A 5,405-nucleotide genomic window follows, 5' to 3' on the forward strand; every position below is an offset into this window, starting at 1 on the left:
ATGTCCTCTGCAGATCACATGCTGTACATGGTGGTGGTATCTCGCAAGATTTGCCTTCTGCTGTGTCCTTTGCATACCTCTATGGCTTTTCTACAGCTATTGTGGTTTCATCTTGTGTATTCTCTGTGTCTTTTTGCTTTTCTACTGTAACAATCATTTTTACTGTGATAATATGGCTCTGTTAGCATTGTCCTGCTCTGATACTTACCTTCCGCAAACAGAAGTCTTTATATCGGGAGCTACACATTGGTTTTCTTCCATAATTACAGTTCTAGTATCTTATTTCAACATCGTTTTGTCCATTCTAAGGATCCGTTCATCAGAAGGAAGGAAAAAAGCCTTTTCCACCTGTGGTTCACATATGATGGCTGTCACAGTTTTCTATGGGACACTGGTATTCATGTATTTACAGCCTCAAACGAACCACTCCTTAGATTCTGATAAATGGCTTCTGTGTTTTACACACTGGTGATCCCTATGCTGAATCCCTCAATCTGCAGCCTGCGGAATAAGGATGTGAATGTTGCCTTAAAGAAATTCATGGCAAATCCAAGTTCTTCCTGAAAGCTAATGTAAATTTCAGATGTTATAGCTAAACAAAGAATTAATTAAGATATACTGATTTTATATAACAGAAAGGAAAGGTAGAGTGGATGACGTACAAGGTTTACAAGAAATCCTGAAAATTAAAAAAGCTAGGATTTGGGGATTTTGGGATTTTTTTTAATTTTTGAATTGAAAAATAAGCTTAAGTTCTTTGAGTTATGAGGTCAGTATAGGGGGAAAAAGTTATCACCAACTTTGACAGGAAGTAAGTAGGTAAACAGTTTGAAAAATTAAATACTTCCAGAAGTCAAGAAAAATGTTTTTAAAAAGTCAAAAAAAAGCCAAGCGTGAGCCACCACGCCTGTAATCCTAGCACTCTGGGAGGCCAAGGCAAGAGGATCACTCAAGGTCAGGAATTCGAGGCCAGCCTGAATAAGAGCGAGACCCCATCTGTACTAAAAATAGAAAGAAATTATCTGGACAACTAAAATTATATAGAAAAAATTAGCCAGGCATGGAGGCGCATGCCTGTAGTCCCAGCTACTTAGGAGGCTGAGGCAGAAGGATTGCTTAAGCCCAGGAGTTTGAGGTTGATGTGAGCTAAGCTGACGCCATGGCACTCTAGCCCCGGCAACAGAGCAAGACTCTGTCTAAAAAAAAAAAAAAAAAAAGTTAAAAAAGTTTGAATGAATAAAAAAAAATGTGATGGGAGAAATATAGTTGATATTTTTTATTCTTTGATATCTTTTTTTGTTTCTTCCTTGGCATTTTTTGGGATAGTGGATCAATGCATCTGGAAAAAATGTCATTATACATGGCTATAATCCCTTTTTACAACTGAGTCACTAAAATTAAATGTTAATTATATTAAAAATAAAACTCCCTATTTCTTAACATTGTTTTAATGATAAAATGTATACTACCCATTAATTTATACTCTGAATGCTAACCAGAAGATTTAAATTATTTTTTTCCACTTAATATAATTTATTCAATTTATTAATCAAAGACACAGAGTACCATTGTGGACACACTTTCACGCTGGATTTGATTTGTAAACCTAGTGGATTTTATAAAGGTTTTTTTATTTCTCCTTATGCTAAGTACTATTCTTCTTTAGTGTATAAAATAAATGATCTGTATTGTGATATTATTAGATATTTAACAATCCAAGTTCATGAAAGTTGCTTACACCATTAGAGAAAAAATGTAGCTTGTTTTATAAAATTTAACTGAGTTTTGTAATAGCTCTCAATCAGTGAGTGTACAACTAAATCTATTGTACAACTCTAACTATTAGGGGACATTAAACTTCATTAGAGATTCTGACATTGAACCATAGGAATGAATCTTGATAAATAATCAAACAACTAGGCTAGAAAAGATACATTAACATTTTCTGTGTGTTTTCACCTTATTTATAAGTGTGTTTCAGTGTGGAAAATTTTCTTCAAGTATAGGAAGAAATCTTAAGTCATAATAATTATGAAATGTGAAAAGAAATATAGAAAGATAGAGCAAGATGGTGGAATAAGACCTTCCTATGACTTTCCCCCACAGAATTATAAATATAACCAATGCACAAAAATACCTTCACAAGAGCTAAGGAAATGAAGCGAGAGTTCACAGCACCTGGTTATAGCATAATAAGAAGAGAAGACACATTGGAGAGAGTAGGTAGAACAATTTGACATTATCCACATCATTTCTCCCCCAACCCTAAATACGTTATGGAAAGAAAAGAGATATTATAACCCCAAAAAGAGATAAAGAAAAGAGATACTATAACCCCAAATACCATACTCCGGATACCATAACCCCAAATACATTATGGAAAGTAAAGAGATACTACCCACTTGGGAAAAAGAGAGGATAATGAACATGGGATATTGTTTTGGTCCACAAGACACAGTTTACCTCAATAAAATATAGCATCTGCTAGACCCTCATGGACTATGAATACAGGCCAGTACCTCCTGAATGAGGTTTAGGTTCATTTCCTAACTTGGTGATTATAAACAGTGCTGGAATAAACATGAGATCACAGATACCTCTTTTACATGCTGATTTTATTAACTTTGGATGTGTATACAATAGTGGCATTGCTGGATCATATGCTAGATCTATTTTTAACTTTTTGAGGGAACTTCATGCTGTTTTACATAATGGCTGTACCTTTTTTCATTCCCTCCAACAGCACACAAAGATTCTCTTTTCTCCATATCCTCACCATCAGTTGCTTTCCTTTTTCTTTTTTATAATAGCCATGCTAAATAAGTGAGGTGATATATCCTCATGGCTTTTATTTGCATTTCTCTGATGATTAGCAATGAAAATTTTTTAATATACATGTTGGCCACTTGTGTGTATTCTTTGGATAGATATCTATTAAGGTCTTCTGGCCATTTTTAAATTGAGCTATTTCTTTCTTTTTTTTTAATATCGAATTTTTTGAGTTCCTTATTTATTTTGGATATTAACCCCTGATCAGATGCATAGTTTGCAAACATTTTCTCCCATTTTGCAAGGTCTCTCTTCACTTTAATGATTGGACTCTATGCTGTGAAGAAACTTTACTAATAATTTGATGTAACCACATTTATTTCTATTTGCTCTTGTTTTCTGTGCTTTTGTGGTTATATCTGGAAAATCATTGCTTAGACCATTATCATGAAGCTTCCCCCTATGTGTTCTTCTAGTATTTTCATAGGCTGTGTCTTAAATTTAAGTCTTCAATGTATTTTGATTTTTGTACATAGCAAGAGATAAGGTTTTAAGTTTTCTGCATGTGAATATTGAGTTTTCCTATACCATTTATTGAAGAGAATGTCCTTTATCCATTGTGTGTTCTTGGATCTTTGGTTGAAAATCAGTTGGTTGTAAATGGGTGGATTCAATTTGGGATCTCTATTCTATTACATTGGTCTATGTGTCTGGTTTAACCCCAATACCGTGCTGTTTTGGTTACTACAGATTGAACTATATTTTGAAGTCATCCCATGTGAGGTCTACTTTTTGCTTAAGATGAAATTCTCTATCCAGGGTCTGTTGTGGTTCTGAGTGTAAATTTTACTGTTTTTTGTTTTTTTGTTTTTAATTTCTGTGAACAATGCCCCTGCTACTTTAACAGAGATTGCATTGGATCTACAGATCTCTTTAAGTAGTATGGAGATTTTTTTCCAATGTTAATTCCTTTAATCCATGAACATTTGATATATTTCCACATATTTTTGTCTTCTTCAATTTCTTTGATGAATGTTTTAAAGTTTTCAGTGTAGAAATACTTGAATTATTGGTTAAATTTATAAGTATATTAAATTTTGTAGCTATTAAAGATAGGGTTGTTTTCTTGACTTTTTTATTTTTTTCAGATGGTTTGCTGTTAGTATATAGATCCACCACTGATTTTGTCAGTGAGGCTTGTCCAGAACCCAAGTTCAATGTAGTCAGCCAATTATCAATGTAGTCAGCCAATTATTAATGTAGTCAGCCAATTATCATATGGGCCAGAGATCAAGTCCACTTTGCAGGGGTTATAGGTTCATGCCTGGCACCAGGCAGCTCAGGTGGCTTCATCTACAACCTCAGATCTCAATCAGGAGGAACTGGCCTATATTCACAGGCCATGAGGGTCTACCAGCTGCTAAATTTCATTGAGGAAAACCCTGTATTATGGACCAAAACAATATCCCATGTTGATTTTCTTCTCTTTTTCCTAAGGGAATGGTATCTCTTTCCATAATGTGCTTCTTGGTGTTAGGGAAGAAGTGATGTGGGTGATGTCAAATTGTTCTTCCCATTATCTTCAATGTGTCTTTTCTTATTATTATGCTATAACCAGGTGCTATGAACACTCACTTTGTTTCTTTATCTCTTGTGGAGGTATTTTTGTGCAGGAACATTTGTTTAAATTGATGATTCTGTGGGGGATAATCAAAGGAGAGTTGTACAACAGATTTAGTTGTACACTCACTGAGAACTATTACAAAACTTAACTAAATTTTATAAACAAACTAAATTTTTTATGTAATGATATAAGAAACTTTCATAAACTTGGATTGTTAAATATCTAATACTATCACAATACATAACTTTCATTTTGCAAAGTAAAGAAGAATAATGCTTAGAGTAAAGAGAAAGAAAACACCTTTACAAAATCCAATAGGTTTATAAATCAAATCCAACATGAATGTGTGTCCAATATGGTATTCTTTGTCTATCATTAAAAATTGTATAAATTAAATTAAGTGGAATAAAATAGTTTAAATCTTATTCTGGCTAGCATTCAGAATATAAATTAATTGGTAGTATACATTTTATCATTAAAGTAATGTTAAGAAACAAAGAGTTTTATTTTTAATAAAATTGTGACTTTAATTTTAGTAACTTGGATATAAAAAGGGAGTTTAACCATGTATAATAATATTTCTTCAAGACGCATTTATCTACTCTACCCTACCATACCAAGGAAGAAACAAAAAAGGATATCAAAGAATAAAAAATACCAACTATACTTCTCTTGTCACATTTTTTTCTTTTTGCTTCATGCAAACTTGGAATCTCTAAGTTTTAACTTTTTAAAAATATTTTTTCTTGACTTCTGGAAATACTTCTTTTCAAACTGTTTACCTACTTACTCCTGGGCAAAGTTGGTGATATTTTTTTTTTCCACTATACTAACCTCATAACTCAAAGAGCTTATGTTTATTTTTCAATTCAAAAATTAAAAAAATATATATGAAATCCCCAAACCTTAGCTTAATTTTCAGGATTTTTTGTAGACCTGTAAGTTACCCACCTAAGCTTTCCTTTCTGTTTTATAAAAGCAGTATTCTTTGTTTACCTATAACATTCTAAAA

The 5,405-nt window shown here is 32.8% G+C and overlaps 1 pseudogene; it reads left to right on the top strand.

The window, feature by feature from the left end:
- Window positions 1–564, top strand: LOC138384970 (olfactory receptor 8J3-like; annotated as a pseudogene).
- The last annotated feature ends 4,841 nt before the right edge of the window (window positions 565–5,405 follow it).

This window comes from Eulemur rufifrons, chromosome 6 (genome assembly GCF_041146395.1).
Source record: "Eulemur rufifrons isolate Redbay chromosome 6, OSU_ERuf_1, whole genome shotgun sequence".
Taxonomy (NCBI): Eukaryota; Metazoa; Chordata; class Mammalia; order Primates; family Lemuridae; genus Eulemur; species Eulemur rufifrons.